This window comes from Oncorhynchus nerka, linkage group LG7 (assembly GCF_034236695.1).
Source record: "Oncorhynchus nerka isolate Pitt River linkage group LG7, Oner_Uvic_2.0, whole genome shotgun sequence".
Taxonomy (NCBI): Eukaryota; Metazoa; Chordata; class Actinopteri; order Salmoniformes; family Salmonidae; genus Oncorhynchus; species Oncorhynchus nerka.
The window spans coordinates 63,160,119-63,181,827 of record NC_088402.1 but is presented as its reverse complement, the minus strand read 5'-3'; positions in this window follow the sequence as shown (position 1 = coordinate 63,181,827).

The window sequence follows — 21,709 nt, the reverse complement described above, 5'->3', positions numbered from 1 at the left end:
AGACAGCAGGGTCAGGGTGGAGAGACAGACAGACAGGCAGACAGACAGCAGGGTCAGGGTGGAGAGACAGACAGACAGGCAGACAGACAGCAGAGTCAGTGTGGAGAGACAGACAGGCAGACAGACAGCAGGGTCAGGGTGGAGAGACAGACAGACAGGCAGACAGACAGCAGGGTCAGTGTGGAGAGACAGACAGGCAGACAGACAGCAGGGTCAGGGTGGAGAGACAGACAGACAGGCAGACAGACAGCAGGGTCAGGGTGGAGAGACAGACAGGCAGACAGACAGCAGGGTCAGGGTGGAGAGACAGACAGGCAGACAGACAGCAGGGTCAGGGTGTAGAGACAGACAGACAGGCAGACAGACAGCAGGGTCAGGGTGGAGAGACAGACAGGCAGACAGACAGCAGGGTCAGGGTGGAGAGACAGACAGACAGGCAGACAGACAGCAGGGTCAGGGTGGAGAGACAGACAGACAGGCAGACAGACAGCAGGGTCAGAGTGGAGACAGACAGGCAGAGTCAGACAGACAGCAGACAGACAGTCAGGTCAGTGGAGAGACAGACAGGCAGACAGACAGGGTCAGTGTGGAGAGACAGACAGGCAGACAGACAGCAGACAGACAGGCAGACAGACAGCAGGTCAGGGTGGAGAAACAGACAGACAGGCAGACAGACAGCAGGTCAGGGTGGAGAGACAGACAGACAGGCAGACAGACAGCAGGGTCAGGTGTGAGACAGACAGACAGGCAGACAGACAGCAGGGTCAGGGTGGAGAGACAGACAGGCAGACAGACAGCAGGGTCAGGGTGGAGAGACAGACAGACAGGCAGACAGACAGACAGCAGGGTCAGGGTGGAGAGACAGACAGACAGGCAGACAGACAGACAGCAGGGTCAGGGTGGAGAGACAGACAGACAGGCAGACAGACAGACAGCAGGGTCAGGGTGGGTGACAGAGAGACAGACAGGCAGACAGACAGCAGGGTCAGTGTGGAGAGACAGACAGACAGACAGACAGCAGAGTCAGGGTGGAGAGACAGACAGGCAAACAGTCAGGGGGTGGAGAGACAGACAGGCAGACAGACAGCAGGGTCAGGGTGAGAGAGACAGACAGACAGGCAGACAGACAGCAGGGTCAGGGTGGAGAGACAGACAGGCAGACAGACAGCAGGGTCAGGGTGGAGAGACAGACAGGCAGACAGACAGCAGGGTCAGGGTGGAGACAGACAGGCAGACAGACAGCAGCAGTCAGGGTGGAGAGACAGACAGGCAGACAGACAGACAGCAGGGTCAGGGTGGAGAGACAGACAGGCAGACAGACAGCAGGGTCAGGGTGGAGAGACAGACAGACAGCAGACAGGTGGAGAGACAGCAGGCAGTCAGAGACAGACAGACAGGCAGACAGACAGCAGGGTCAGGGTGGAGAGACAGACAGACAGGCAGACAGACAGCAGGTCAGGGTGGAGAGACAGACAGGCAGACAGACAGCAGGGTCAGGGTGGAGAGACAGACAGACAGGCAGACAGACAGCAGGGTCAGGGTGGAGAGACAGACAGACAGGCAGACAGACAGCAGGGTCAGGGTGGAGAGACAGACAGGCAGACAGACAGCAGGGTCAGGGTCAGGGGAGACAGACAGACAGGCAGACAGACAGACAGCAGGGTCAGGGTGGAGACAGACAGAGACAGACAGGCAGACAGACAGACAGCAGGGTCAGGGTGAGGCAGAGACAGCAGGGTCAGAGACAGACAGGCAGACAGACAGCAGGGTCAGGGTGGAGAGACAGACAGACAGGCAGACAGACAGCAGGGTCAGGGTGGAGAGACAGACAGGCAGACAGACAGCAGGGTCAGGGTGGAGAGACAGACAGACAGGCAGACAGACAGAGGGTCAGGGTGGAGAGACAGACAGGCAGACAGACAGCAGACAGACAGCAGGGTCAGGGTGGAGAGACAGACAGACAGACACAGCAGACAGACAGACAGGGTCAGACAGGGTCAGGGTGGAGAGACAGACAGACAGACAGACAGACAGAGGGTCAGACAGACAGGCAGACAGACAGCAGGGTCAGTGTGGACAGAGGCAGACAGACAGGCAGACAGACAGACAGCAGGGTCAGGGTGGAGAGACAGACAGACAGGCAGACAGACAGCAGGGTCAGTGTGGAGAGACAGACAGGCAGACAGACAGCAGGGTCAGGGTGGAGAGACAGACAGGCAGACAGACAGCAGGGTCAGGGTGGAGAGACAGACAGGCAGACAGACAGCAGGGTCAGGGTGAGAGACAGACAGACAGACAGGCAGACAGACAGCAGACAGAGGGTCAGGGTGCAGACAGACAACAGGGTCAGACAGACAGGCAGACAGACAGCAGGGTCAGGGTGGAGAGACAGACAGGCAGACAGACAGCAGGGTCAGGGTGGAGACAGACAGACAGGCAGACAGACAGCAGGGTCAGGGTGGAGACAGACAGACAGGCAGACAGACAGAGGGTCAGGTGGAGACAGACAGACAGGCAGACAGACAGCAGGGTCAGGGTGGGAGAGACAGACAGACAGGCAGACAGACAGCAGGGTCAGGGTCAGGGAGACAGACAGACAGGCAGACAGACAGCAGGGTCAGGGTGGAGAGACAGACAGGCAGACAGACAGCAGGGTCAGGGTGGAGAGACAGACAGACAGACAGCAGACAGACAGCAGGGTCAGGGTGGAGAGACAGACAGACAGGCAGACAGACAGCAGGGTCAGGGTGAGAGACAGACAGGGTCAGGGGTGGAGAGACAGACAGGTCAGACAGACAGGCAGACAGACAGGTCAGGTGGAGAGACAGACAGGCAGACAGACAGCAGGGTCAGGGTGGAGACAGACAGACAGGCAGACAGACAGCAGGGTCAGGGTGGGAGAGACAGACAGGCAGACAGACAGCAGGGGGGACAGGAGACAGACAGACAGGCAGACAGACAGCAGGGTCAGGGTGAGAGACAGACAGACAGGCAGACAGACAGCAGGGTCAGGGTGAGAGACAGACAGACAGGCAGACAGACAGCAGGGTCAGACAGACAGGCAGACAGACAGAGACAGACAGGCAGACAGACAGCAGGGTCAGGGTGAGAGACAGACAGACAGGCAGACAGACAGCAGGGTCAGACAGACACAGACAGACAGACAGGGTCAGGGTGGAGACAGACAGACAGGCAGACAGACAGCAGGGTCAGGGTGGAGAGACAGACAGGCAGACAGACAGCAGGGTCAGGGTGGAGAGACAGACAGACAGGCAGACAGACAGCAGGGTCAGGGTGGAGACAGACAGACAGGCAGACAGACAGCAGGGTCAGGGTGTGGAGAGACAGACAGACAGGCAGACAGACAGCAGGGTCAGGGTGGAGAGACAGACAGACAGGCAGACAGACAGCAGGGTCAGGGTGGAGAGACAGACAGGCAGACAGACAGCAGGGTCAGGGTGGAGAGACAGACAGACAGGCAGACAGACAGCAGGGTCAGGGTGGAGAGACAGACAGGCAGACAGACAGCAGGGTCAGGGTGGAGAGACAGACAGACAGGCAGACAGACAGCAGGGTCAGGGTGGAGACAGACAGGCACAGACAGACAGGCAGACAGACAGACAGGGTCAGGGTGGAGAGACAGACAGGCAGACAGACAGCAGTCAGGTGGAGAGACAGACAGGCAGACAGGCAGTCAGGGTGGAGAGACAGACAGGCAGACAGACAGCAGGGTCAGGGTGGAGAGACAGACAGGCAGACAGACAGCAGGGTCAGGGTGGAGAGACAGACAGACAGACAGACAGACAGCAGGGTCAGGGTGGAGAGACAGACAGGCAGACAGACAGCAGGGTCAGGGTGGCAGACAGACAGACAGACAGGCAGACAGACAGCAGGGTCAGGGTGGAGACAGACAGGCAGACAGACAGGGTCAGTGTGGAGAGACAGAGAGGCAGACAGACAGCAGGGTCAGGGTGCAGACAGAGCAGGGTCAGGGTGGAGACAGACAGACAGGCAGACAGACAGCAGGGTCAGACAGGGGTCAGGGAGAGACAGACAGGCAGACAGACAGCAGGGTCAGGGTGGAGCAGACAGACAGGCAGACAGACAGCAGGACAGCAGGGGTCAGGGTGGAGAGACAGACAGGCAGACAGACAGCAGAGTCAGGGTGGAGAAACAGACAGACAGGCAGACAGACAGCAGGGTCAGGGTGGAGACAGACAGACAGGCAGACAGACAGCAGGGTCAGGGTGGAGAGACAGACAGGCAGACAGACAGCAGGGTCAGGGTGGAGAGACAGACAGACAGGCAGACAGACAGCAGGGTCAGGGTGGAGACAGACAGACAGGCAGACAGACAGCAGGGTCAGGGTGGAGAGACAGACAGACAGACAGACAGACAGCAGGGTCAGACAGACAGAGGCAGACAGACAGCAGGGTCAGACAGACAGGCAGACAGACAGCAGGGTCAGGGTGGAGAGACAGACAGACAGGCAGACAGACAGCAGGGTCAGGGTGGAGACAGACAGACAGGCAGACAGACAGCAGGGTCAGGGTGGAGACAGACAGACAGACAGGCAGACAGACAGACAGGGTCAGGGGTGGAGACAGACAGACAGGCAGACAGACAGCAGGGTCAGGGTGGAGACAGACAGACAGACAGCAGACAGACAGCAGGGTCAGCAGGGTCAGGAGTGACAGACAGACAGACAGGGACAGACAGACAGCAGGGTCAGGGTGGAGAGACAGACAGACAGACAGACAGGCAGACAGACAGACAGGGTCAGGGTGAGAGACAGACAGACAGGCAGGGTCAGTGTGGAGAGACAGACAGGCAGACAGACAGCAGGGTCAGGGTGGAGAGACAGACAGACAGGCAGACAGACAGCAGGGTCAGGTGGAGAGACAGAGGCAGACAGACAGCAGGGTCAGGGTGGCAGAGACAGACAGACAGGCAGACAGACAGCAGGGTCAGGGTGGAGAGACAGACAGGCAGACAGACAGCAGGGTCAGGGTGGAGACAGACAGACAGACAGACAGACAGCAGGGTCAGGGTGAGAGACAGACAGACAGGCAGACAGACAGCAGGGTCAGGGTGGAGGACAGACAGACAGGCAGACAGACAGCAGGGTCAGGGTGGAGAGACAGACAGGCAGACAGACAGCAGGGTCAGGGTGGAGAGACAGACAGACAGGCAGACAGACAGACAGAGACAGACAGGCAGACAGACAGCAGGGTCAGGGTGGAGAGACAGACAGACAGGCAGACAGACAGCAGGGTCAGGGTGGAGAGACAGACAGGCAGACAGACAGCAGGGTCAGGGTGGAGACAGACAGACAGGCAGACAGACAGCAGGGTCAGGGTGGAGAGACAGACAGGCAGACAGACAGCAGGGTCAGGGTGGAGAGACAGACAGACAGGCAGACAGACAGCAGGGTCAGGGTGGAGACAGACAGACAGGCAGACAGACAGACAGACAGCAGACAGACAGCAGTCAGGGTGGAGAGACAGACAGGCAGACAGACAGCAGGGTCAGGGTGGAGACAGACAGACAGGGTCAGGCAGACAGACAGCAGGGTCAGTGTGGAGAGGAGAGACAGACAGGCAGACAGACAGCAGGGTCAGGGTGGAGAGACAGACAGGCAGACAGACAGCAGGGTCAGGGTGGAGAGACAGACAGGCAGACAGACAGCAGGTCAGGGTGGAGGAGACAGACAGACAGGCAGACAGACAGCAGGGTGGTGACAGACAGAGACAGACAGACAGGCAGACAGACAGCAGGGTCAGGGTGGAGAGACAGACAGGCAGACAGACAGCAGGGTCAGGTGTGGAGAGACAGACAGGCAGACAGACAGCAGGGTCAGGGTGGAGAGACAGACAGACAGGCAGACAGACAGCAGGGTCAGTGTGGAGAGACAGACAGGCAGACAGACAGCAGGGTCAGGGTGGAGAGACAGACAGGCAGACAGACAGCAGGGTCAGGGTGAGAGACAGACAGACAGGCAGACAGACAGCAGGGTCAGGGAGACAGACAGGCAGACAGACAGACAGACAGACAGGCAGACAGACAGCAGGGTCAGTGGAGAGACAGACAGGCAGACAGACAGCAGAGTCAGACAGACAGGCAGACAGACAGCAGGGTCAGGGTGGAGAGACAGACAGGCAGACAGACAGACAGAGTCAGGGTGGAGAGACAGACAGACAGGCAGACAGACAGCAGGGTCAGGGTGGAGAGACAGACAGACAGACAGACAGACAGCAGGGTCAGGGTGGAGAGACAGACAGGCAGACAGACAGCAGGGTCAGGGTGGAGAGACAGACAGACAGGCAGACAGACAGCAGGGTCAGGGTGGAGAGACAGACAGACAGGCAGACAGACAGCAGGGTCAGGGTGGAGAGACAGACAGACAGGCAGACAGACAGCAGGGTCAGGGTGGAGAGACAGACAGGCAGACAGACAGCAGGGTCAGGGTGGGAGAGACAGACAGGCAGACAGACACAGGGGTCAGGGTGGAGAGACAGACAGACAGGCAGACAGACAGCAGGGTCAGGGTGGAGAGACAGACAGACAGGCAGACAGACAGCAGGGTCAGGGTGGAGAGACAGACAGGCAGACAGACAGACAGCAGGGTCAGGGTGGAGAGACAGACAGGCAGACAGACAGCAGGGTCAGGGTGGAGAGACAGACAGACAGACAGACAGCAGGGTCAGGCAGACAGACAGACAGCAGCAGTCAGGGTGGAGAGACAGACAGACAGGCAGACAGACAGCAGGGTCAGTGTGGAGAGACAGACAGGCAGACAGACAGCAGGGTCAGGGTGGAGAGACAGACAGACAGGCAGACAGACAGCAGGGTCAGTGTGGAGAGACAGACAGGCAGACAGACAGCAGGGTCAGGGTGGAGAGACAGACAGACAGGCAGACAGACAGCAGGGTCAGGGTGGAGAGACAGACAGGCAGACAGACAGCAGGGTCAGGGTGGAGAGACAGACAGGCAGACAGACAGCAGGGTCAGGGTGGAGAGACAGACAGGCAGACAGACAGCAGGGTCAGGTGAGACAGACAGACAGGCAGACAGACAGCAGGGTCAGGGTGGAGAGACAGACAGGCAGACAGACAGCAGGGTCAGGGGAGAGACACAGACAGACAGCACAGACAGACAGGCAGACAGACAGCAGGGTCAGGGTGGAGAGACAGACAGACAGGCAGACAGACAGCAGGGTCAGGGTGGAGAGACAGACAGACAGGCAGACAGACAGCAGAGTCAGTGTGGAGAGACAGACAGGCAGACAGACAGCAGGGTCAGGGTGGAGAGACAGACAGACAGGCAGACAGACAGCAGGGTCAGTGTGGAGAGACAGACAGGCAGACAGACAGCAGGGTCAGGGTGGAGAGACAGACAGACAGGCAGACAGACAGCAGGGTCAGGGTGGAGAGACAGACAGGCAGACAGACAGCAGGGTCAGGGTGGAGAGACAGACAGGCAGACAGACAGCAGGGTCAGGGTGAGAGACAGAGAGACAGACAGACAGGCAGACAGACAGCAGGGTCAGGGTGGAGAGACAGACAGGCAGACAGACAGCAGGGTCAGGGTGGAGAGACAGACAGGCAGACAGACAGCAGGGTCAGGGTGGAGAGACAGACAGACAGGCAGACAGACAGCAGGGTCAGGGTCAGCAGGGGGTGGAGAGACAGACAGGCAGACAGACAGCAGGGTCAGGGTGGAGAGACAGACAGACAGGCAGACAGACAGCAGGGTCAGTGTGGAGAGACAGACAGGCAGACAGACAGCAGGGTCAGGGTGGAGAGACAGACAGGCAGACAGACAGCAGGGTCAGGGTGGAGAGACAGACAGGCAGACAGACAGCAGGGTCAGGGTGGAGAGACAGACAGACAGGCAGACAGACAGCAGGGTCAGGGTGGAGAGACAGACAGACAGGCAGACAGACAGCAGGGTCAGGGTGGAGAGACAGACAGACAGGCAGACAGACAGCAGGGTCAGGGTGGAGAGACAGACAGACAGGCAGACAGACAGCAGGGTCAGGGTGGAGAGACAGACAGACAGGCAGACAGACAGCAGGGTCAGGGAGAGGAGGCAGACAGACAGAGGGTCACAGAGGCAGACAGACAGCAGGGTCAGGGTGGAGAGACAGACAGGCAGACAGACAGCAGGGTCAGGGTGGAGAGACAGACAGGCAGACAGGCAGACAGACAGACAGGGTCAGGGTGGAGAGACAGACAGGCAGAGAGACAGACAGGCAGACAGACAGCAGGCAGACAGACAGCAGGGTCAGGAGACAGACAGACAGGCAGACAGACAGCAGGGTCAGGGTGGAGAGACAGACAGACAGGCAGACAGACAGCAGGGTCAGTGTGGAGAGACAGACAGGCAGACAGACAGCAGGGTCAGGGTGGAGAGACAGACAGACAGGCAGACAGACAGCAGGGTCAGTGTGGAGAGACAGACAGGCAGACAGACAGCAGGGTCAGGGTGGAGAGACAGACAGACAGGCAGACAGACAGCAGGGTCAGGGTGGAGAGACAGACAGGCAGACAGACAGCAGGGTCAGGGTGGAGAGACAGACAGACAGGCAGACAGACAGCAGGGTCAGGGTGGAGAGACAGACAGGCAGACAGACAGCAGGGTCAGGGTGGAGAGACAGACAGACAGGCAGACAGACAGCAGGGTCAGGGTGGAGAGACAGACAGGCAGACAGACAGCAGGGTCAGGGTGGGAGAGACAGACAGACAGGCAGACAGACAGCAGGGTCAGGGTGGAGAGACAGACAGGCAGATAGACAGCAGGGTCAGGGTGAAGAGACAGACAGACAGGCAGACAGACAGCAGGGTCAGTGTGGAGAGACAGACAGGCAGACAGACAGCAGGGTCAGGGTGGAGAGACAGACAGACAGGCAGACAGACAGCAGGGTCAGGGTGGAGAGACAGACAGGCAGACAGACAGCAGGGTCAGGGTGAGAGACAGACAGACAGGCAGACAGAGGGTCAGACAGACAGACAGAGACAGCAGGGTCAGGGTGGAGAGACAGACAGGCAGACAGACAGCAGGGTCAGGTGGAGAGACAGACAGACAGGCAGACAGACAGCAGGGTCAGGGTGGAGAGACAGACAGACAGACAGACAGGAGGGACAGGGTGGCAGAGACAGACAGACAGGCAGACAGACAGCAGGGTCAGGGTGGGAGACAGACAGACAGGCAGACAGACAGCAGGGTCAGGGTGGAGAGACAGACAGGCAGACAGACAGCAGGGTCAGGGTGGAGAGACAGACAGACAGGCAGACAGACAGCAGGGTCAGGGTGGAGACAGACAGACAGGCAGACAGACAGCAGGGTCAGGTGGAGAGACAGACAGACAGGCAGACAGACAGCAGGGTCAGGGTGGAGAGACAGACAGGCAGACAGACAGCAGGGTCAGGGTGGAGAGAGACAGACAGACAGGCAGACAGACAGCAGGGTCAGGGTGGAGAGACAGACAGACAGGCAGACAGACAGCAGGGTCAGGTCAGGGTGGAGAGACAGACAGGCAGACAGACAGCAGGGTCAGGGTGGAGACAGACAGACAGGCAGACAGACAGCAGGGTCAGGGTGAGAGAGACACAGACAGGCAGACAGACAGCAGGGTGTCAGGGAGAGACAGACAGACAGGCAGACAGACAGCAGGGTCAGGGTGGAGAGACAGACAGGCAGACAGACAGCAGGGTCAGGGTGAGAGACAGACAGGCAGACAGACAGCAGGGTCAGGGTGGGAGAGACAGACAGGCAGACAGACAGCAGGGTCAGGGTGGAGAGACAGACAGACAGGCAGACAGACAGCAGGGTCAGGGTGGAGAGACAGACAGACAGGCAGACAGACAGCAGGGTCAGGGTGAGAGACAGACAGACAGGCAGACAGACAGCAGGGTCAGGGTGGAGAGACAGACAGACAGGCAGACAGACAGCAGGGTCAGGGTGGAGAGACAGACAGGCAGACAGACAGCAGGGTCAGGGTGGACAGACAGACAGGGTCAGGTGGAGAGACAGACAGGCAGACAGACAGCAGGGTCAGTGGGAGACAGACAGACAGGCAGACAGACAGCAGGGTCAGGGTGGAGAGACAGACAGGCAGACAGACAGCAGGGTCAGGGTGGAGAGACAGACAGGCAGACAGACAGCAGGGTCAGGGTGAGAGACAGACAGACAGACAGACAGACAGCAGGGTCAGGGTGGAGAGACAGACAGGCAGACAGACAGCAGGGTCAGGGTGGAGAGACAGACAGACAGGCAGACAGACAGCAGGGGGTGGAGAGACAGACAGGCAGACAGACAGCAGGGTCAGGGTGGAGAGACAGACAGACAGGCAGACAGACAGCAGGGTCAGGGTGGAGAGACAGACAGACAGGCAGACAGACAGCAGGGTCAGGGTGGAGAGACAGACAGGCAGACAGACAGCAGGGTCAGGGTGGAGAGACAGACAGACAGACAGGGTCAGGCAGACAGACAGGCAGGGTCAGGGTGGAGAGACAGACAGACAGGCAGACAGACAGCAGGGTCAGGGTGGAGACAGACAGACAGGCAGACAGACAGCAGGGTCAGGGTGGAGAGACAGACAGACAGACAGACAGACAGACAGACACAGGGACAGACAGAGGGTCAGACAGACAGGCAGACAGACAGCAGGGTCAGGGTGGAGAGACAGACAGACAGGCAGACAGACAGCAGGGGGTGGAGAGACAGACAGGCAGACAGACAGCAGGGTCAGGGTGGAGAGACAGACAGACAGGCAGACAGACAGCAGGGTCAGGGTGGAGAGACAGACAGGCAGACAGACAGCAGGGTCAGGGTGGAGAGAGACAGACAGGCAGACAGACAGCAGGGTCAGAGACAGACAGACAGGCAGACAGACAGCAGGGTCAGGGTGGAGAGACAGACAGGCAGACAGACAGCAGGGTCAGGGTGGAGAGACAGACAGACAGGCAGACAGACAGCAGGGTCAGGGTGGAGAGACAGACAGGCAGACAGACAGCAGGGTCAGGGTGGAGAGACAGACAGACAGGCAGACAGACAGCAGGGTCAGGGTGGAGAGACAGACAGACAGGCAGACAGACAGCAGGGTCAGGGTGGAGAGACAGACAGACAGGCAGACAGACAGGGTGGAGAGACAGACAGCAGACAGACAGACACAGGGTCAGGGTGGAGAGACAGACAGGCAGACAGACAGCAGGGTCAGGGTGGAGAGACAGACAGACAGGCAGACAGACAGCAGGGGGTCAGGGGTGGAGAGACAGACAGGCAGACAGACAGCAGGGTCAGGGTGGAGAGACAGACAGGCAGACAGACAGCAGGGTCAGGGTGGAGAGACAGACAGGCAGACAGACAGCAGGGTCAGGGTGGAGAGACAGACAGGCAGACAGACAGACAGACAGCAGGGTCAGTGTGGAGAGACAGACAGGCAGACAGACAGCAGGGTCAGGGTGGAGAGACAGACAGACAGGCAGACAGACAGCAGGGTCAGGGTGGAGAGACAGACAGGCAGACAGACAGCAGGGTCAGGGTGGAGAGACAGACAGGCAGACAGACAGCAGGGTCAGGGTGTAGAGACAGACAGACAGGCAGACAGACAGCAGGGTCAGGGTGGAGAGACAGACAGGCAGACAGACAGCAGGGTCAGGGTGGAGAGACAGACAGACAGGCAGACAGACAGCATGGTCAGGGTGGAGAGACAGACAGGCAGACAGACAGCAGGGTCAGGGTGGAGAGACAGACAGACAGGCAGACAGACAGCAGGGTCAGGGTGGAGAGACAGACAGACAGGCAGACAGACAGCAGGGTCAGAGTGGAGAGACAGACAGGCAGACAGACAGCAGGGTCAGGGTGGATAGACAGACAGACAGACAGACAGACAGACAGCAGGGTCAGGGTGGAGAGACAGACAGGCAGACAGACAGCAGGGTCAGGGTGGAGAGACAGACAGACAGGCAGACAGACAGCAGGGTCAGGGTGGAGAGACAGACAGGCAGACAGACAGCAGGGTCAGGGTGGAGAGACAGACAGGCAGACAGACAGCAGGGTCAGGGTGGAGAGACAGACAGGCAGACAGACAGCAGGGTCAGGGTGGAGAGACAGACAGGAAGACAGACAGCAGGGTCAGGGTGGAGAGACAGACAGACAGGCAGACAGACAACAGGGTCAGGGTGGAGAGACAGACAGACAGGCAGACAGACAGCAGGGTCAGGGTGGAGAGACAGACAGACAGGCAGACAGACAGCAGGGTCAGGGTGGAGAGACAGACAGGCAGACAGACAGCAGGGTCAGGGTGTGAGAGACAGACAGTTAGACAGACAGCAGGGTCAGGGTGAAGAGACAGACAGACAGGCAGACAGACAGCAGGGTCAGGGTGGAGAGACAGACAGACAGGCAGACAGACAGCAGGGTCAGGGTGGAGGAAATGGGATAGAACTGTAACAAGAGCACAGACAGACACTGATGTGATCCCATACACATTGATGATTAATTGGATTGGAATGGATTTGATTGGATGTGTAAAACATGCACACACCTGTTAAACACATAGCCCTACTAGAAGTGTGTTCAGAGCATTCTCCTCCCCAGACCAGTGAGAGGTCACATGGGTGATTGTGTGTGTATGCTCCTGTGCATGTCCTGCACACTGCCTTGCAAAAGTATTCATCCCCCTTGGCGTTTTTCCTAATTTGTTGCATTACAACCTGTAATTTAAATGGATTTTTATTTGGGTTTGATGAAATGGACATACACAAAATAGTCCAAATTGGTGAAGTGAAGTTAAAAAAATTGAAAATAAATTGAAAATAATTCTACAAAATAAAAAATTGAAAAGTGGTATATGTATTCACCCCTTTGCTATGAAGCCCCTAAATAAGATCTGGTGCAACCAATTACCTTCAGAAGTCACATAATTAGTTCAATAAAGTCCACCTGTGTGCAATCTAGGTGTCACATGATATGTCACATGATCTCAGTATATATACACCTGTTCTGAAATGCCCCAGAGTCTGCAACACCACTAAGAAAGGGGCACCACCAATCAAGTGGCACCATGAAGACCAATGAGCTCTCCAAACAGGTCAGGGACATTAATCAGAGAAGCAGGGCATTAATCAGAGAAGCAACAAAGAGACAAAAGATAACACTGAAGGAGCTGCAAAGCTCCACAGCGGACATTGGAGTATCTGTTCATAGGACCACTTTAAGCCTTACACTCCACAGAGCTGGGCTTTACGGAAGAGTGGCCAGAAAAAAGCCATTGCTTAAAAAGAAAAATACGCAAACACGTTTGGTGTTTGCCAAAAGTCATGTGGGAGACTCCCCAAACAAAGGAAGAAGGTACTCTGGTCAGATGAGACTACAATAGAGCTCTTTGGCCATCAAGAAAAACACTATGGCACAAACACTGGCACAAACCCAAGAACTCTCATCACCCCGAGAACACCATCCCCACAGTGAAGTTTTTCATCGGCAGGGACTGGGAAACTGGTCAGAATTGAAGGAATGATGGATGGAGCTAAATACAGGGATATTCTTGAGGGAAACCTGTTTCAGTCTTCCAGAGATTTGAAACTGGGCCAGAGGTTCACCTTCCAGCAGGACAATGACCCTAAGCATACTACTGAAGCAACACTCGAGTGGTTTAAGGGGAAACATTTAAATGTCTTGGAATGGCCTAGTCAAAGCCCAGACCTCAATCCAATTGAGAATCTGTGGTATGACTTAAAGATTGCTGTACATCAGCGGAACCCATCCAACTTGAAGGAGATGGAGCAGTTTTGCCTTGAAGAATGGACAAAAATCCCAGTGGCTAGATGTACCAAGCTTATAGAGACATACCCCAAGAGACTAGCAGCTGTACTTGCTGCAAAAAGGTGGCTCTACAAAGTAATGACTTTGGGGGAGTGAACAGTTATGCACGCTTAAGTTTTCTGTTTTTTTCTTTTTCTTGTTTGTTTCACAATAAAAAATATTTAACATCTTCAAAGTGGTCGGCATGTTGTGTAAATCAAATGATTACAACCCCCCCCAAATATTTTAATTCCAGATTGTACGGCAATAAAATAGGAAAAATACCAAGGTGGTGAATACTTTCGTAAGCCACTGTATACTCCTGTATACTCCGGGATACTCCAGGATACTCCGGGATATGCTGCTTACTAACTGTTTCAGCACACATGCCTCCCTCTATCTCCCCTTCTATCTCTCCCTCTATCTCTCCCTCTATCTCCCCCTCTATCCCGCCCTCTAACTTTCTAACTTCTCCCTCTATCACCCCCTCTATCTCCACCTCTAACCTCTCCCTCTATCTCCCCTCCAACCTCTTCCCCTATCTCCCCCTCTAACCTCTCCCTCTATCTTTCCCTCTATCTCCCCCTATAACTTCTCCCTCTATCTCCCTCTAACTTCTCCCTCTATCTCCCCTCTAACCTCTCCCTCTATCTCCCCTCTAACCTCTCCCCTATCTCCCCTCTAACCTCTCCCTCTATCTCTCCCTCTATCTCCCCCTCTAACTTCTTCCTCTATCTCCCCCTCTAACCTCTCCCTCTATCTCTCCCTCTATCCCCCCCTCTCTAACTTCTCCCTCTATCTCCCTGTATCTCCCCCTCTAACCTCTCCCTCTATCCCCCTCTAACCTATCTCTCCCTCTATCCCCCCTCTAACCTCTCCCTCTATCTCCCCCTCTAACTTCTCCCTCTATCTCCCATTCTAACCTCTCCCTCTATCTCCCTCTATCTCCACAACATTGTCCCCGCCCAGCTACTGGTAGGACATACAGTATGCTCTCCTCCTGAATGTTTCCCCTCAGCTCCTGGTAGGACATACAGTAGGCTGTCCTCCTAAGAGTTTACCCTCATGCTTCCTCTGCTGTGTCCATCTGCTGGCGGCGGAGGACCACAGGCCTTCCTGTCCACAGAGACAAGGGTCTGCTGTCTGTGGGACAGGCCAGAGAGATTAAGGGCCGACATCCCGGCCGGAGCTCCTCACTGTGAGAGACTCCTCTTCAAATGGACTGGAGACATAAGTGTAATCACCTAGCACAATGTTTGTTCTGTGTCTGTCTCCGTGTCTGTCTCTGTCTCACTGTGTGCCTCTCTCTCTCTCTCTCTCTCTCTCGCTCTCTATCTCTCCCTGTCCCTCTATATCTCTCTCTGTCTCTCTCTCTCTCTCTCTCTCTCTCTCTCTCTCTCTCTCTCTCTGTCTCTGTGTGTGAGTGTGTCTCTCTCTCTCTCTCTGTCTCTCTCTCTCTTGCTGTCTCTCTCTCTGTCTCTCTTGCTTTCTCTCTGTGTCTCTCTCTCTCTCTGTCTCTCTCTGTGTCTCTTTCTCTCTGTGTGTGTCTCTCTCTGTTCTCTGTCCCTCTCTTTCTCTGTTTCTCTCTCTCTCTCTCTCTCTCTCTCTCTCTCGCTCTCTCAATTCAATTCAATTCAAGGGCTTTATTGGCATGGGAAACGTGTTAACATTGCCAAAGCAAGTGAGGTAGATAATATATAAAAGTGAAATAAACAATAAAAATTAACAGTAAACGTTACACATACAGAAGTTTCAAAACAATAAAGACATTACAAATGTCATATTATATATATACAGTGTTTTAACAATGGTTAAAGGACACAAGATAAAATAAATAAGCATAAATATGGGTTGTATTTACAATGGTGTTTGTTCTTCGCTGGTTGCCCTTTTCTCGTGGCAACAGGTCACAAATCTTGCTGCTGTGATGGCACACTGTGGAATTTCACCCAGTAGATATGGGAGTTTATCAAAATTGGATTTGTTTTCAAATTCTTTGTGGATCTGTGTAATCTGAGGGAAATATGTCTCATTGGGCAGGAGGTTAGGAAGTGCAGCTCAGTTTCCACCTCATTTTGTGGGCAGTGAGCACATAGCCTGTCTTCTCTTGAGAGCCATGTCTGCCTACGGCGGCCTTTCTCAATAGCAAGGCTATGCTCACTGAGTCTGTACATAGTCAAAGCTTTCCTTAATTTTGGGTCAGTCACAGTGGTCAGGTATTCTGCCACTGTCTACTCTCTGTTTAGGGCCAAATAGCATTCTAGTTTGCTTTGTTTTTTTGTTAATTCTTTCCAATGTGTCAAGTAATTATCTTTTTGTTTTCTCATGATTTGGTTGGGTCTAATTGTGCTGCTGTGCTGGGGCTCTGTAGGGTGTGTTTGTGTTTGTGAACAGAGCCCCAGGACCAGCTTGCTTAGGGGACTCTTCTCCAGGTTCATTTCTCTGTAGGTGATGGCTTTGTTATGGAATGTTTGGGAATCGTTTCCTTTTAGGTGGTTATAGAATTTAACGGCTCTTTTCTGGATTTTGATAATTAGTGGGTATCGGCCTAATTCTGCTCTGCATGCATTATTTGGTGTTCTACGTTGTACATGGAGGATATTTTTGCAGAATTCTGCGTGCAGAGTCTCAATTTGGTGTTTGTCCCATGTTGTGAAGTCTTGGTTGGTGAGCGGACCCCAGACCTCACAACCATAAAGGGCAATGGGCTCTATGACTGATTCAAGTATTTTTAGCCAAATCCTAATTGGTATGTTGAAATTTATGTTCCTTTTGATGGCATAGAATGCCCTTCTTGCCTTGTCTCTCAGATCGTTCACAGCTTTGTGGAAGTTACCTGTGGCGCTGATGTTTAGGCAACTCTCTCTCTCTCTCTCTCTCTCTCTCTCTCTCTCTCTCTCTCTCATACACATGATCATACCTCCTCTCAAAGCTCTGTTTATATCTCTTGTGGGAGGAAAGTTTAATTGAGAGGAACTGTAATAAGATAGTAAGGAAGAGGTGAATGTGTCCCATCCTTAGAAACTTCAGAAAACGATTGGAGTCAAACCTATAATGGAACTTGTTTGTTAACCTGTTCAGATTTGTTTCAAAGTGACTGGTAGCCTGGAGGTCCTGCCAGTTCAAACGGAACTGAGATGGTTGTTGTGGCTCTAAAGCTGTATGATCATGACATGAACAACCTGGCCCATTTCTGTCCCCCAGACACCAAAGCCCCCTGATTTCCCCCAGCTAGATGCCCCCCACTTTGGGGAAGCCTCTGAGCAGGTCTTTCTCAGGCCAGATCACCCTCTGTATGATCTACGTGTGTGACACCAAAGCATGGTCTCCAAACTGACAGTGACGTCAGACTGTGTCCCCTCGCCCCTGTGGGTCACAGTGATGAGTGATGAGGGAACAGGAGGGGACAGGCAGATGGCTTGTCCCTTCACACAATCAACTTCCTGTGCCACCAGCCTGCCCCCACATTCCGACAGCAGCAGAACAGAGAGGTGACCAGCGGCAACAAGCTGTGGTCTTTCCTTTCTCTTGTTTTTCAGCTCCTCTCATTTTATGGATGCGTGACCCAGATTAGTAGTTTTGTGAGGGGACGTGAGTGTGTCACACAGACCACTGTGAAGAGACAGGACAAGGATGGACTGCATTGTTTACCATTTTAAAATGGAGCAACATTAAAAAGCCAAACATCTTTGGTTAAATGAAATGTGTCATAGAAATGTATGTATTATTCTATACAATTTTTTCCACAAATAATGGAAATATTTGTCATTAATTATAATTCTGAAACACAAGCATAAAGATAATCCTCTGAAGAAATGGCCAGTGAGAGGAATAATCTCAAAATAAAACATTACATTCCTGCGTCAAATCTCATATTTAAATATTTTACTGTGAGGACAGACCGAGAGAGAGAGAGAGAGAGAGAGAGATGGAGAGAGAGAAGCCCCTTGATTTGAATTGGATTGAGAGGGAGAGAGAGGGGGGGGAGAGAAATGGGAATAGAACGAGTGAAAAAGACAAAAATGCCTATGGTCTTAAAAAAGTTCACCCTCAGTATTTTCAGTCTTTTCCCCTTGCTCCCTCCTCCCTCCTCCCCCTCCCTCTCTCTCTTTATTCCTTCTCTGGGAACATGCCTTCCCCAGCTGTGTGGCCCCACATACACACACAGGCTAGGCTCCCGGCTCTGAGCACAGCTGGCCAGACTTTGTGGAGCCAGTCGTCAGGCTGCATGAAGCCCTGCCCGCCCTCCCGCCCTCACTTCCTACGCAAACATGCCCAGGTGTGGGGGGCCTGCTCCCTGCTCCCCTGTCTCCTCTCCCCCTCTGATGTGCAGCCATCCGGAGTGCCAAGCGGGAAGTGAGTGTGTGTGTGTGTGTGTGTGTGTGTGTGTGTGTGTGTGTGTGTGTGTGTGTGTGTGCGCGCGCGTGCCTGTGTGTGTCTGTGTGTGTGTGTGTGTGTGTGTGTGTGTGTGTGTGTGTGTGTGTGTGTGTGTGTGTGTGTGTGTGTGTGTGTGTGTGTGTGTGTGTGTGTGTGAGAGAGAGAGAGAGAGAGAGAGAGAGAGAGAGAGAGAGAGAGAGAGAGAGAGAGAGAGAGCTGAGGGAGGGGGACACCCAAGGGGAGACTGTTAACAACAACAACTAGTACTTTGTCCCAGCTAGATTACTGGTAACTAGCTTCACAGCAAGACTAACTACTGGGCAATATCATGTTTCAGAAAAGTGGAATTAATTCACTCTCACTCACTCTGAGAAGGCTCATGTTTAGAACAACGGCTGTATGGTTTAGACCATCCCTCAATAAGCAAAGCCCTACACACATGCTTTTAATGAACTGTAGGACACACTGGAAATATCTGCAAATTCCCTTCTCAGAGCGCAGCCTAATCAAACTGTATCGGACAAATGTTTCTCATATGACAACAAAAAAAAAGTCTGTAATTATGAAAGTTAAACATACGTTACATATACTCCCAGTAAACACCAAGTTACCATATCTGCTCAACGTTTCCAGAACAGATATTACTGTGTAATAATGGGTGCATTTCTCTCTCTTTAGAGTAAGATAATGATGTCTCTGTGCATGAGCTCCTCTGTCTCCTAACAGCGGTATACAGCCGTAAACAGTTGTAACACCCCCAGGTGTAGGGGCTGAGATCTGCAGAGACAGGAGAGCGTGGGGGAACGCGACAGAAGACCCTCGTGCTGTTAATAAACGCCGAAACGCTGGAAGGTTTTAGGACTTCTAACACGTAGACTTCTCCTCTGCTGATAGGTGAGCATTCACGCGTCATGTAATACAATACAGACATCAGCTCAGTTACAAGATAAACGCGGACGGGAACAACAGCAGACGTGCACACACAACGTAAACAACCTCTCCCACTCACACCCAGGCACTTTGACAAACAAAAACAAAGGTTAAGTGTTTAGATATCCATCAAACAGATGCTGGTCACATGGACAGGATGTTACATACCACCGCCCATCTCAAATATTGACAGTGATTTCAGTAAGGGATGAGACAATGCTGCAAACGGGTGGATGTGGATGTTTATCACTCAGAGCCAGCAGAACAGACAACAAGACTACTCACCTGTGTGCACATTCCCCTCTGGGATCTACACACACACACACACACACACACACACACACACACACACACACACACACACACACCGCAAAACAAGGGGTCATCCGTGATTCTGTTGGACAAAAGAAGCAAAAGAAGCCCTCAGTAATACCAGCAAATCGTAAACAATGTTCCTGACAGAGGTATCTCAGCTCGAGGACATCTTGCCAATCAATTTAGTATTCATTCACTATCTATCTCTACAATTGTAGTGCTTTGGGGTCACCCGCTGGGCCGGGTCACAAGGCCAGGGCTGAGGTCAGACACAGCCGTCAGCCAGTCTCCTAGTTACCCAGCCCAGCCAGCCAAACTTCCAAGGACGGACAGACTACCCTGTCTCTATGGCCCCTGTCTGCCCTGTTATGACCCCAAAGCATTACAACTGTAGAGATAGATAGTGAATAAAGACTAAATGGACTGGCAAGATGTCCTCAAGTTGAGATACCTCTTTCCAACTCCTACCTGCATCTAAAGCCCTTATTGAGGAATTTAATCTCTCACACACTCCTACATGAGAAAGGCAGATAAGCGAGGGAACTCATTATCCTCAAAGTGTGTAGTGGTGTGTGTGCATGCACGTGCGTGTGTGCTCGCGCACATGTATGGGTGCACGTGTCCATGTGTGTTTGTAAGAGAGTGGGAGAGACGCAATAAAGCAAAAACCATCCGAAAGGCAGAGACTCAGGACTGGGAATGCTTCGAGGAGAGGAGGGAGTGCTAGAGTTGACTCAGCAGCTTTCTGAGCAGGACGCGTGGGGCGTCCATGATCTCCCATCAGGCCTCTCTCAGAGGCAGATGTTTCCAAGACAAAGCAATGTCTCAGCAAACAAACAGACAGATGGACGGACAGACGGACAAAACCCTCTCAGAATACTGAAGAAACAAAAGATGTTAGAACCAACAATTAATTTTGTCTCAGGTGCAAAGAGACGGCCAGCTATGGACCCTGGTGTTATGACCTAGACCAAAGGCCCAGGTTAGAATGGTGTCACTGCTAGAAGTGCTATAGTGCTGTGGTGTGTCGCTTAATATTGGAGAGCACACTCTCCAAGAGACCACCTTCCCATGATCCCCTGTCTCCGTCACACAAGTGCATAAGCTACCAGCTGCCGTGAAGCCACATAAACCCACCGCTGTTTTACACCTCACTACGGAGTGTGTGTGAGTCAGGGTGGAGTTATTAGTGTTTAAAGGTTTAAACACCACTCATAATAGAACCTAAGTATGTCTTTCCATCTCCCTTCCTTCATCTTACACTCAGTCACACAAAGACACAATGTGTCCCTCCCTCCCCCTCCCTCCCTCCCTCCCTCCCTCCCTCCCTCCCTCCCTCCCTCCCTCCCTCCCACTGTCATCAGCTCTCCCTGCTCTCTTCTCTGCGGAGTAGCCAGCGTCCGACTGTCGACAGGCAGTGTGTGGGGGCCTGGGCCCAGGATTTTTGTGGCCGCTGCGCTCCCTATCCTGCGGGATCCTTTCCCTTGTAATTTAGCAGTGATTTGATGACATGTGCTGGCGATATTTCCAGAGGAGTGCAAGGGGCCAGCAGCGCACATCTGGAGTCTAGACTTACTGGCTCTATGGCAGGCCCAAGCTCTCCGGCTCGGCCCGGGCACTGGTGTCCAGTGTTTGCATAGCTGGTTGTGTTTAATTGAAATGAAAGTGGCCCTCTTTGACCCGCCCCTCTTCTCCCTCCTCAACGAAGGACAAGCTAACTGGGAAAATGACTATAAGTCATAGAAAACACATGTTGTACGTTCAGGGCAATTCTTTTTCCAAGGAAGGCTGGCGCCAGTTTTAGTGTCCACATTAGACAGGAAAATAATATCTGAAGAATAGCTCTATATGAAGCCTCGCTCCTAGTGCTAGAAGGGCCAAACCCTGGAGAAAAACACACACACACACACACACACACACACACACACACACACACACACACACACACACACACACACACACACACACACACACACACACACACACACACACACACACACACACAATTTGTTATATAGCTGTAGTTTGTCAGTTTAAGCCATAGCTACAGTATACTCCAACTCCACTTTGAGAGTAAAGTAGATGATTAAAGAGATCTGCTTTTGATATCAAACTTTGCGCCCGAGTGACCCATTACAGATCATGAGAGATTCACAGGATGGTTTTACGTTGGCAAGTCCATGAAACAAGATCAATTGATATTTTACTTTTTATTTCTGTCCCCTGCATTCACCCACTTCACCCACTGTTGTCTGCCTGGACCCTGAACTCTGTTAGG